General features: G+C 48.2%; 1 protein-coding gene and 1 long non-coding RNA gene across 3 annotated transcripts in view; one reads left to right on the top strand and one right to left on the bottom strand.

The window, feature by feature from the left end:
* LOC142824433 (uncharacterized) overlaps positions 1–8,542 on the bottom strand; it is a 32,915-nt gene extending 24,373 nt beyond the window's left edge. For both annotated transcript variants that reach the window (XR_012899313.1, XR_012899314.1), the window contains exon 1: positions 8,366–8,542. This is a non-coding gene — a long non-coding RNA (uncharacterized LOC142824433). The remainder of the gene's footprint in view (positions 1–8,365) is intronic.
* Positions 1–13,266, top strand: part of LOC142824448 (opioid-binding protein/cell adhesion molecule homolog) — a 999,900-nt gene that overhangs the window by 341,445 nt on the left and 645,189 nt on the right. The window lies entirely within an intron of this gene.

The raw sequence follows: 13,266 nt of genomic DNA, 5'->3' as shown, positions 1-13,266 counted from the left end.
GGTGCCCACCTGACTTAATTTCCGGCAGCTGTCTCCGACAGCCTGTTCAGGGAGCAGGAACCTGCGCACCCAACTGCCTGTCTACCTGCCCTCCACCAAACGCCTGCAGCCCCCTGCCTTTGAGCTGCCATAGAGAGTTCTAAAAAAGAACTAGACAAATTCATGGAGGACAGGTTCATCAATCCTTATTAGCCAGGCTGGGTAGGAATGGTGTCCGGAGCCTCTCTCAGGGGCTGGGAATGGGGGATAGGGAAGGGATCACTTCATTCTTACCTGTTCTGTTCCCTCCCTCTGGAGCATCCGGCATTGGCCACTGTCGGCAGACAGGACACTGGGCTAGATGGACCATTGGTCTGACCCAGTCTGGCCGTTCTTATGTTCTGTACACGATAACTCCTTTAAAGTGACTATTTTACCCATAAAATGCTCTCAGCGCCACCACTGTGGGTGCAGTGATGTCAGTATAAAGACACTTTGGACTGATTAGAGTAATCCTTCCAGCGGCTCAGCATGTGGTACACCAGACCTCTAAGGTACTAGTAAATCACCGAGTACACCACGTCTCCAAGGCAAGGGCTGAAGCCTCTTCAGGCTCCGTGGGCTCTAGCCATGCTGGGTCCCAATAATGATTCAAAGGTTCGGCAAAGGGAAGTGATATTTTAGATATTGGCATAGAGAGTACACTTATTAAGTTTGCAGATGATACGAAGCTGGGAGGGGTTGCAAGTGCGTTGGAGGATAGGGTCAACATTCAAAATGATCTGGACAAATTAGAGAAATTAGGGGTCATACTGGACCACAAACTAAACATGAGTCAACAGTGTGACGCTGTTGCAAAAAAAGCAAACAGGAATGTTGTGAGCAGGACATGAGAAATCATTCTTCCGCGCTACTCTGCACTGATTAGGCCTCAGTTGGAGTATTGTGTCCAGTTCTGGGTACCACATTTCAAGAAAGATGTGGAGAAATTGGAGAAGGTCCAGAAAACACCAACAAAAATGAATAAAGGTTTAGAAAGCATGAGCTATGAAGGAAGACTGAAAGAACTGAGCTTGTTTAGTTTGGAAAAGAAAAGATTGAGAGGAGACATGATAGTGGTTTTTGAGTATCTAAAGGGGTGTTATAAGGAGGAGGGAGAAAAATTGTTCTCCTTGGCCTCTGAGGATAGGAAAAGAAGCAATGGGCTTAAATTGCAGCAAGGGAGGTTGAGGTTGGACATTAAGAAAAACTTCCTAACTGTCAGGGTAGTCAAACACTGGAATAAATTACCTGGGGGAGCGGCGGGGAGCGGGGCGGGGTGGGGGGTGGGGGGTTGTGGGATCTCCATCACTGGAGATATTTAAGAGCAGGTTAGGCAGACACACCTGTCAGAGATGAGCTAAATGGTGCTTGGTCCAGCCATGAGGGCAGGAAACTGGACTTGAAGATCTCGAGGTCCCTTCCAGTTCTATGATTCTATGATTTTGCTGGGGTGGGGGGAGGGGTGGGGGAGAAAGGGGAAAGCTGCAGATAGCTTGGGTACTGATATGTAGGGTTGCCATTTAAAGTAAACAATAGCAGTTCCTGTCTGGGCCTCTGAGGGATCAGACGGCTTCAGAGTCAGCGTCTGGGGTGTCGTCTCCAGCTGGGTCCTTGTGAGAGGCAAACAGGAACTCGCGTGTTTCCAGCCCTCTTCATGGGCTCCCTGCTGGTTCTGCACGGCTCTGAACCCAGTGGCCATGTTCACCAAGGGCCTGTTCACAGTTGATCTGAGCTCTGAGCAGTTCTCCTTCCATTTCCCCCGCATTCAGCTTCTCTGCTGCTCCCCCAGAGCATGGATACCTTGAAGTTTCTGCCCCCTTCCCTCTAAATAGCTAGGGGAAGAGGATGTGCCTGCATTTCCACCAGGTGAGAAGAGGATTGATGGCTATGGTAGCTTCCTAGTTAGCAAGTCCATCACAATAGTTTATTCCTCATCACAGAACAAGCTGGCCTGGCTAAGCACACTTACCACAGTGTAACAGTACACGCAGCAGGAGGCGCCGTGGGTTTCATGCCCGTAGAATGACAACTTTGGGATAGATAAGCCGTAAGTGACTTGCTCAAGTTTACAGAGGAATTATGTAGCTGGGCAATCTCCCACATGGCAGCACAGTGCTCTACTAGCTGCTGGATGTAGGTTTTGTTTTGTGAAAATATTGACTTTTGTTTTAATAAAAAGCACAGAAGAAAAAAAATAGAATTTTCCTTTACTAGGCAGGGTCAGCTCTTGCGGTTTGGTTTTCTCATCAAAATGTGACAAGTTTTGAGGAAGTCAGACACCTTCTCTGGAAATATTTGTTAAATCACAAACTGGTTTCTGTTTATAAAAGAATCTATTTGTAGGACACGTCATCTCCCGCCGAGTCCACCCTCTGCATGGGTACTTGGACCATGCGTCTGGGCACAGAAGCGGGGGCTAACTCTATACTCTTTTCCCTGTCAGGTGTGTAGAGAAATGGTTGGACCCTTGTTTCAGCTCCCTTCCTCTTTGGAATAGCTGAGCCTGTGTTGGGGTGCCTGGGCTAGAAGTTGGTGGGATAAGATAGGCCAGCAGATAATTAGTATCTCTCTGAAGGAAGAGGCAGCAGGGAAAGCATTGTGAATCCTAGGGGGGTGTCTGACCCACCTTGCCGGCCGGGGCTGATCGAGGAGCAGTGAATTCTGCCCGGTGGCCTGTACCCCCAGCTGTGCCTGAATTCAAAACCAAGCCCTGAGAATGTGAGTGCTTGTGAAATCCTTCGCAAAACGAGCCTGCTATCTCTGAATGTCTCTGTTCACTTCCGTGTCACCTGTCGCTTAGGGGACTCATTTTCAGCTTTTTGGCGGCTTGTGAAAAGTCACCTGTTCTTCTGGACAAGCCCATTGCTGAAGTGTCAGGGCCCGGTGACCGACTGACACGCCGAAGCTGCGTCTTCGCTGTGCTAAAATCGGGGGCACCATGGCGCCGCCTGCTGGTCACTCCGGGGATTAGCTCAGTCCAGCCTCAGAGCTCCCCCTCCTGGCGGTGTCTTGCCTGCTATTACCCTTTTTGTCCATTCTCCCCCAGTCATCAGGACCCATGTCCCCCCTGACTGCTACACCCTTTCCTCTGGGTACTGCCCCATGGCAGTGCACCACACCCTGGAGTCCTCCTCGCCCAGGATACCCCTGCTCCCTGTACTCACCCTGCCTCAGTGACCCGCTGCCAGTTGTCATTTAGCCCTTGCTTCAAATTGCATCTGAAATGGCCACTCATCACTGGCAAGGGGGTGGCCCTCCTTCCTTCTCCTGCCCTGGCTGCTCCTCTGCAGCCCTAGTACTCCCCTGTGCCTGTCTCTGGGCCTCAGCCTGGGGTTTATTCAGGCCTGAGCTCCCCTGGCTCACCCCGCCTTCCCCCAACACTGCTCTGCTCAAGGTACCCTGTGCTAGCAGGTAGCTAGGTCCTCTCCCTCCAGAGCTGGAGCGAGAGTGTGCTCCTCCTGGCTGGCCATCTGTTTATACAGTCCTGCTGGGCTCTGATTGGCTGCCACAAGTTTACTGCTAGCTGTTTCCCAGGCCTGTTTTAACCCTTTTCATTCCAGTGCGGGGCAGCCACCTTGTCACAAGCTGTCAAGTTTTCCCTCCTCTGTGATTTGTAAGGTGCACTAAGAACAAATACGCTCTGAGGAGGCTCTTCCTGTGAATGGAGTTGGAACCTTTTCTGAGCCAATCCACATCTCCTCCTGGAAAAGCAAGGAGGGAGGGGCGCATAAAGGCTCAGCTGGTGTAAATCTGCATATGCACATTGACACCAATACAGTGATACCGACAGCAGCTGAAGATCTGGCCTTGGGTTTGTAAAACTGATTCAGAGTGTTCAGAATGTTCCTGGACTCTATCACAATCTCCCCCATCCACACACAAAACTGGGATCCTATCTGGCCTGTTTGCTTTAAATTGGCCGTGTGCACCTGGAGGTTTCTCTTCCCCTCTCTATGCCATGTTTCGAGAAGGATAATTTACCATATCATGCTGTTTCCTTTATCCTCATTACATTGTTTTGAATGTAACATGCTAAACCTTAATCGGGGTTTAGGGAGCAGTAATTCTTCCTGTTGTAGCTCTCTTTTTATGCTGGGTAGCTTTCTCTTAAGAAAAGATCATTAATCCATGGTTTTGAGTCTTCCCATCAATCTATAATTGAATCATATAAAAAAGACTTGATTTTACATCATGTAAGAGAGAATACGTCTCTCCCTAATGCCTGTAGATTTCTAAGTATTACTCTCTAGATTTTTCTTTAAAAAAACGCTCATCTGGTGTTATCTAAATTAATTGTGAACTTTAATATACTGTCATCTGAACAGCTCAGTTATCTTTACTGTAGAAGAGACACTAACAGCTTAACAGACCCATCTCGTGTTAAAAACAAAAGCTCTTCTAAGAGATGTATAACCCTGGTGTGTTGGGAAGCGCCCCTTACAGACGTCTGCAAAAGATACTCGATTAATTACAGAACTTAAGAACTCAGTATAATGCTACAGGGCTTGCAGCTATCAAGTCTCCATTACCTCTGTCTGTATTAAAATTCTGGAGAGTGTTTACTGTGGCGTGTTAGCTTAGCAGACTGCAGGGCAGAATCTTGGATTCTATTGCCTGGTCGGTCAGTGACCTTGGACAAATAATTAACCTCTTTCTGGGTCAGCGCATCTGTCTTTTTCCTAACACTTAGAAACATAGGATCCTACGGCTGGAAGAGACCTCAGGAGGTCACCAAGTCCAACCCACGGTCCAATGCAGGACCAGTCCCAACTCAATCATCCCAGCCAGGGCTTTGTCAAGCCGGGACTTAAAAGCTTCTAGAGATGGAGATTCCACCCCCTCCCTAGGGAACCCATCCCAGCGCTTCCCCACCCTCCTAGGGAAATAGCTTTTCCTAATATCCAACCTGGACCTCCCCCACTGTAACTTGAGCCCATTGCTCCTTGTTCTGCCATCTGTCACCACTGAGAACAGCCTCTTTCCTTCCTCTGTGGAACCTCCTTTCATGTAGTGAAATGATGCTCTCAAATCCCCCCTCACTCGTCTCTTCTGCAGACAAAATAAGCCTAAATCCCTCAGCCTCTCCTCGTAGGTCATGTGCTCCAACCCCCTAATCATTTTGGTCGCCCTCCACTAGACCCTCTTCAATGCATCCACATCCTTTCTGTAATGGGGGGCCCAGAACTGGACTCAATACTCCAGATGTAGCCTCACCAGACCCAAATAAAGGGGAATAATCACTTCTCTGGATCTATTGGCAATGCTCCTCCTAATGCAACCTAATATGCCATTAGCCTTCTTGGCTACAAGGGCACACTGCTGACTTGGCTACAAGGGCATACTGTTAACTCACCTTTTAGTTGGGGCCATAGGACGTCATGAATCTCTTCCTCCATGCCTTCAGTTTTACATTGGTGTAGTTCAACGGGACTTGTCCAGTGTTGAATGTGTTACACCAGTGTTAACTTAGTATAGATGTGCTACACCTTGATAAACTACAGCTTTGCAAGTCATTTTTTTTTCACAGTCAACTCAAATTGTACATGTAAAGTGAATTCCTGGAGTCCTCTGTGGAGCCATTGGGGAATTTTTTGACAGAACATTTTGTTTTCATCAGAAAACACCTGTTTGTCAAAATGGGAATTTTTCATGGGAAAGGGTTGGTGTCAGCAAAACTTTTATCAGGTTTCCCAAGGCTGGAATAGAATTTCTCATCAAAACCAGAGTGTGAGAGGTACGGAACACTTGGGTTCAGGGTTCCAGTCCAAATCAGACAAAGCACATCGCCCCATCTCAAGTAAGTGTCCTAACCTCTGGGCGTTACAATTTCCTGCTCAGGCCCAATGAATATTTAATTATTTATGCAAAGTAGAACATCTCCAGCAAGACAGACTGTGAGAGCCCTGTCCCAAAAGAGCCAACAGCCTGGATTGGAAAGTGGAACACCCAGCTTCAAAGCTCTGCTGTAAATCAGGCAGAAGAGGGGTTTGGGCCTCAGTTTCTCAAATCCCATGGGATTGCCCAAACAACCTGGCTGTAAGCTATTTTGAAGTGGGTCTCTGTGTCTCTTTTGCCCTAAAATATGTAAAGGGTCTGGGTCTCGTCCCCAGACAGAGGGGGAACATTTTTGAAATCTTGAAAATTTTCACAGGGTGGGAAGAAAAATATCCTGCCATCTCTAATCCTTGGTCTAACACACATGCTCAGCCTTCACTTTGCCTGCAAAATGACATTGTTGGTTTTATCCTGCTCCCCACTGAAAGAAATCAGAGGGGGGGATGCACTGACCCCCTTTGTCCAAATAGGATCCTGGCATCAGAAAATATTCCAACTCCACGAGGCTTGGCCAGACAGTGCAGTGACTTGTTGAAGTCATTCGTCAGTTTCTCCTTTTGCCCCGATTCTCCTCCCCTTAGTGAGGTCCTGCCTTCTGGCATTTCAGCAATTCCGTTTCCTTCCTATTAGCTCTGCATTTTGCCTTCCCTTTCCTTCCCCTTGCTGCTGTGGAGGAAGAAGAAAGATTACTTGTGTGCTTCTTTGGCCTGTAGATTCCACCCAGCGAAGCAAAGGTGTCCATTTTAAGCATGCTATTTGGAGTCTTGACAGCAGCGTGTGTGCTGGGAATTGCTCCGAATCCCTCCCAGCCTGAAATGTGTTGAACTTCTACAAAAGATGGCGAGAAAAGCACTGCGCGGAGAATTTGTTAGATTCGCTTGTATCAAGGAGCAGAGCAAAAGCATCAGTTTGCTGTACAACTCTTGAACAGCTCCTGCCCATGTTTCCTCTGCCAGCAGCCTAAGCTGCTGTAGATTTCTCAGCCTGACGTGCATTTTCTCCTTTCTTCTTGCCATCGTGGCAGCGGCAGGTTCATCTTTTTAAAACAACAGAACAGACGTGTCTGGCGCTGTGGCGGCTCCCATGCTCCCCAGTAATTCTTCTGCGCTGACAAAGATGCTGTCTCAGTGCCCCAGCACAATTCCTTAACTCACTCCAGCCTCCTGTAATTTCCTAGTCTAGGTGTTGGCCAGAGGCAACCCCACAAGGACACTGGTTTATAGAGGGCATCTTCAGCCCAGCTGTTAGGTCAAACAGCTGGGAGTCAGAGTGACTGCACCTTGTGTGGATGTGACTAGCTAACTCAGGTACCATTGGCAATAAGGCAGGGTGGCATGGACTGCACAGGTGTCCGCTGGGTCTTTCCTCCAGTAACTTACCTGCCCTGAAGCCAATGGTGCTGGGGTTTCATTGCTGCAGTACCAGCTTAAATCTAGCTCAGGCACATCAACACATGCTGCCGTCACCCAGCCCCCCATGCAATGTGGGCCTGCCCCCCCAATCCCAGCTAAGGTTGCTTTGTAGCCATTTCTCTGCACCTCAGTCTGTGCCTCTGTAAAATGGGGCTTGACCACCTGAGGTGCCTTGGGCAGGAGGGGAGGGAGGAGTTTTGTACAAACCCCGCGAGATCCTTGCAGGAAGGGTGATGAGGAGTGTGCAAACAGAGGGCTTGGCATGTACATTAAAAAGCAGAGTAGGGCTGTGGGTGGGGCATGTGCTGGAAATGTGATGGGAGGCAGCCAGCGTGGGGCAGTGAGGGGAATTCTGCATCTCTAACCACCTCTCCTCCATACACAGAGCTCCCTGTTGGTGGGAACGCAGCCGGGGTTCCTTTCCAAATGCCAGCATCATAAGGGGGCCAGACGAGCTGCTCCCTGTGAACCCCAAGCGGTGCGGCGGAGCACTCCCAGAACGGAGAAGAAGCAGGGGAGAAATGGGAGTGGGACCCCGCTGGGAGGCTGACACCCTGTCAGGAGGAGGCAGGGAATTCTCTTTCTAGCCCTCTGCGAGGCATTGTGATGTAGGAGTCCGAGGAGAGCGTGGGGAGGCAGGGGTCCCAGCCGAGGTGAAAGGAAGCGGGCGCACCATGCACACTGCTCTGGCAATAGATGGCTGAGCTGCGGCCAAAGCCGGCAGGGAGCTATTTAAAGAGGGACCCGGCTTGCAATAGGACAGCACCTGTCAGAAATGTTACGTTACTTTCACCCCGGGTCCTAGCTTCCATTCCTGACTGGGCTAGAGGAGTGGTCCGTGCAGGAGAGCAGGGAACTAGGTCTGGGCATAGCTCTGCCATGGACTTACTCTGGGAGCGAGGACAATTTGTTACCTCGTTACTGCATCACATAGAAGTAACCCCCGGAGAGTTGCAAATCTTCACAGCCGCTTGCATTCATCAAGCCCGGAGATTCCTAGATGAAGAGCCCAGCTCTGCCCTGGAATATGTGTAGCCACCTCCCTGCATCTGTCCCTGCATGTCCAAAGCCCTCGTGCATTAGACAAACTCACCTACCTTTCCTCATGCAGCGGGTGACACATCAGCTGCTCTCTCCATTCTGTGTACAAAATGGCTGAGGCCAGCAGCTTTTCAGGGGAACAGCTGCAGCAGCTGAGAGTGTGCAGGCTAGTGGGGGAGCGTGTGGGGAAAACGAGGAAGAGCAGGTTTGATCCACCATGTGTTACGGGGCTGTGTATCTCTCTACCCTGAAAAAAACAATAGTACAGCCAGGATTAACAGCCTAGGCAGGTTTGCTTTGGCCGATCTCCTCCCAGCCCGCAAGCAGCACAGACGTGTGGATACAATTACCCAAATAGTCCAGCTATCCCCTGGCCTCTGATAACACATTAGCAGCTACCACGGGAACTCCCGGGTCTGCTCTGAACACCAGCGATAAAACTGTTGCCGGGAAGGGCTGTGGACAGATTTGTGCTCCTGTTATTTTATTCATGACTTTTTCTCTCCCCCTTCTGAGTTTCCAATAGATTATCCAGATTGCAAAGACCAAAGCCTTCAGATAGCTGCCAGGGCCTTGTCCTCCACGGCAGCTAATTCCTTAAAGGAATGAGGCATGCTTAGCAAGTGCTCCCGACGGCCTCTGGAGCGGGAGGGCTTGCTTGGGCACGTCAGCGAACAAACAGAAGGAACATTGTGCACCCAGGCTACGTGGATCTCAGCCTCTGTGGAACAGCGGCCGGAGCTGCTGCACTGTCCAGCAACATGCTTAGCAGGGGGTTGCATGCTGAGCTGGAATAGGAAGTCAGGGCTCCGGCTCAGCTCCCAGCTGACTACTTCAGCTACTAGAGCACAGTGCAGAGGCGAAACGCACCTTGTGATGGAAACGAGCTCTGTTAGATGCAACTCCCCTCCCCCCCGCCAAAGGCATTCAGCAGGCCTGTAATTAGATAATACCCAAATCAAATGAAAATGTTACCATTAAATACCATGAGGAACATCCCAGCCTGTGCTCCGAAAGCCCTTGGGAATTTTTATTTTAATTAGAGATTTCCATTTCAGTTAAGAGTCTGAGTTAAGTTTCACAAGAGAACACACAACTTCCCCTTGGTTACAGGCTGGGATTTGCGGAATGTGTCGCAGTCCTGCAGAAAGACGGCTTGTCCATGGGTTGTAACCTCAACCCTCACCTGCTTCATACCGGACACTGTCTGGGCCTTACTTTGCATTTGCCTGGGGCTTTGTAACCCTCCCGTTCCTTATGGAAAAGTCTCCTCAAATGTAATGGGAAGGACGCCAGTAAACTTGGTACTCTAGTAGTGGGCCACAAGCCAAGTCTGAGTTGCAAAAAAAAAAAAAAAAAAAGATTCTGGGAGGCATTAACAGGAGTGTTGTGAGCAGGACATGAGAGTCATTCTTCTGCTCTACTCTGCACCGATTAGGCCTTATTTAGAGTTTTGTGTCCAGTTCTGGGCACCACATTTCAAAAAAAAATGTGGAGAAATTGGATAAGGACCAGAAAAGAGCAATAAAAATTATTTAAGGTCTAGAAAACTTGACCTATTAGGGAAGACTGAAAGAATTGGGCTTGTTTAGTCTGGAAAAGAGAAGACTAAGGGTACGTCTAAACTACATGCCTCTGTCGGCAGAGGCATGTAGATTTGTTTGTTCAGCAAAGGCAAATGAAGCCGCGATTTAAATGATCGCGGCTTCATTTACATTTACATGGCTGCCGCGCTGAGCCGACAAACAGCTGATCAGCTGTTTGTCGGCTCGCGCGCTAGTCTGGACATTCCCCCTGTCGACATCAAAGCCCTTTGTCGGCAGCCCCGGTAAACCTCATTCCACGAGGAATAACGGGGCTGCCGACAAAGGGCTTTGATGTCGGCAGGGGAGCGTCCAGACTAGCGCGCTGAGCGGACAAACTGCTGATCAGCTGTTTGTCGGCTCAGCGCGGCAGCCATGTAAATGTAAATGAAGCTGCAATCATTTAAATCGCAGCTTCATTTGCCTTTGCCTATGTGTCTAATCTACATGCCTCTGACGACAGAGGCATATAGTCTAGACACAGCCTAAGAGGGGACATAATAGCGGTTTTCAAGTATCTAAAGAGGTGTTATAAGGAGGAGGGAGAAAAATTGTTCTCTTTGGCCTCTGATGACAGGACAAGAAGCAATGGGCTTAAATTGCAGCAAGGGAGGTTAGGTTGGATATTAGGAAAAAGTTCCTAACTGTCAGGGTGATTAAATGCTGGAATTTGTTGCTTAGGGAGGTTATGGAATCTCCATCACTGGAGATATTTAAAAAGCAGATTAGATAAACATCTGTCAGGGAAGATCTAGATGGTGCTTGGTCCTGCCATGAGGACAGGGGACTAGACTTGATAACCTCTCAAGGTTCCTTCCAGTTCTAGTGTTCTATGATGCTGTGATTCTATAACACCTATGTGTGCTACAGCACCTTAAGTTCATGAAGCACATCACACATATTAGATCATCTGCATACATCTAGATACATTATCCCTTCATTACAGGTGGGAAGACTGAGGCAGGCAGGTAAAGTGACTCAGCCAAGGCCAGAGCCAAGATTAGAACTGTTTCTAGCCCAGTGCTCAAACACCTTTTGGGCTGTGTCTAGACTGCATCCCTTTTACGGAAAAGGGATGCAAATTAGACACATCGCAATTGCAAATAAAGCGGGGATTTAAATTCCCCCCACTTCATTTGCATAAACATGGCTGCCACTTTTTTCCGGCTCAGAGCTTTGCCGGAAAAAAGCGCCAGTCTAGACGCGGATCTTTCGGATAATAAAGCCTTTTCCGAAAGATCCCTTATTCCTCTTAAAATAAGAAATAAGGAATCTTTCGGAAAAGGCTTTATTTTCCAAAAGATCCGCGTCTAGACTGGTGCTTTTTTCCGGCAAAGCTCTGAGCCGGAAAAAAGCGGCAGCCATATTTATGCAAATGAAGCGGGGGGGATTTAAATCCCCGCTTCATTTGCAATTGCGATGTGTCTAATTTGCATCCCTTTTACGGAAAAGGGATGCAGTCTAGACACAGCCCTTGATGTTTCTGCCTTAGAAATGAGTCTAAATGTATCTCAAGGAGTTGATTTTGGACCATCCTATATAGTTTTTAGGCAGGGACATAAGTGTGTGTGTGTGTATAAAATGTTATCTACTCGTAAACTAATTTATTTTGGCATAAACTTTCATGGGCTCGAACCCACTTTGTCAGATGCATGAAATGGAAACTACAGGTTGGCAGGGATACATATACACCGATGCAAAGATGGGAGTGTTACATTGCTAGGCAGAGGACCGGTGCTATCAAGACCAATGCAGTCAGGGCGGATATGTCCCACCCCCAAAAGTTGCTGAGAAGGGGAGAATCCCAAACGGAGGAAATGACTTTGTGTACTGAGCCAGCTTCATGCATCTGACGAGGAAGATTCCCGCCCATGAAAGCTTATGCCCAAATAAGTTTGTAAGTGGTTAAGGTGTCACAGGCCCCCTTGTTGCTTTTGCTGAAGCAGACTAACACGGCTATGCCTCTGAAAGTTATCTACCCATCATTACTCTTTACCTTTAACAGCAAAGGCGCCTTGGGACTCAGAACATGAGGTCTGTAGTAAGTTGAAGGCCTAAAATATAAAGCCACGGCAGCACAGGCCTGGCCTGAGGAGCTGAGGCCTAGCTATCAATGGACAAAACATGGCAAACATAAAGCAAAACTAAGCTGTGAGCAAGAGGCAGGCCCCAGCTCACAGAACTTGGCACAAACAGGGCTGAGAGTGCAAAACACTAATTGGTAATAGGCCCAGCTGCAGAACACTAATTGGTTCCGGTCATAAGTGGAAAGCACATGATATCACTAGCTCATTAAAAAAGACCTTGGTACCCACCCCTCACAGATACAGACCCAGGTTCAGGAAAGGGTCTAGAATGACAGCATGATGGATAGAAATGATCTAATCAAACCATGAGGTAGAGGGTGATGGGCGGTATCAAAGTAGCGTCAGAAGGTGGTAACCTGAGAACGTCAGAGGGTGGCAACCTGATATATAAGCAGTGGGGTGTGATTTGTTGTTCCTGTATATAGGTGGTGTCTTGGGGGGACAGTTTTTGTATGATCGGGGGGGGGGGGGCAGTGACATTTCCCACTGATTGTGGCAAGTGCATGTGCATAATAGTTCAGTAGAGTGAACTGACAACGGTTACTGTACTTCGCTTAGCAATAAACCTGGCCTAGCACCTTTGATCCTTATCTGGTTTGTGGTCTTTGGGGGCTCTCTTGGGGTCTACTGTGGGGACTAAGTGCACAAGTTGACACAGCCCACATCACTGAGCACACACGGACGCAGCCTTCTTGTTATCATAGAATCATAGAATACTAGGACTGGAAGGAACAAAATACAGGACTATGTAGCACTTTAAAGACTAACAAGATGGTTTATTAGGTGATGAGCTTTCGTGGGCCAGACCCACTTCCTCAGATCAAATTGTGGAAGAAAATAGGCATGACCATATATACCAAAGGATACAATCAAAAAAAGTGAACACATATAAAAAGGACAAATCAAATTTCAGAACAGAGGGGGGATGGGAGGGGGAAAGTAAATGTCTGTGAGCTAATGATATTAGAGGTGATAATTGGGGAAGCTATCTTGGTAATGGGTAAGGTAATTAGCGTCTTTGTTAAGACCCTGGTGTAAAGTGTCAAATTTAAGCATGGATGACAGTTCAGAGGTTTCTTTTTCAAGTCTGGTGTGATAATGCCTTTGAAGTAGTATGCAGGTAATCAAGTCATTGAGACAATGCCCTTTCTGGTTGAAATGGCAAGAAACTGTTTTTTCTTTGTGATACTGTCTGATATGGAAGGGACCTTGAGAGGTCATCGAGTCCAGTCCCCTGCCCTCATGGCAGGACTAAATACTGTCTAGACCATCCCTGATAGACATTTA

Source organism: Pelodiscus sinensis, unplaced genomic scaffold (genome assembly GCF_049634645.1).
Source record: "Pelodiscus sinensis isolate JC-2024 unplaced genomic scaffold, ASM4963464v1 ctg35, whole genome shotgun sequence".
Lineage (NCBI taxonomy): Eukaryota > Metazoa > Chordata > Testudines > Trionychidae > Pelodiscus > Pelodiscus sinensis.
The sequence above is the reverse complement of the archived record's forward strand: the minus strand, read 5'-3'. Positions and strand labels throughout refer to the sequence as shown.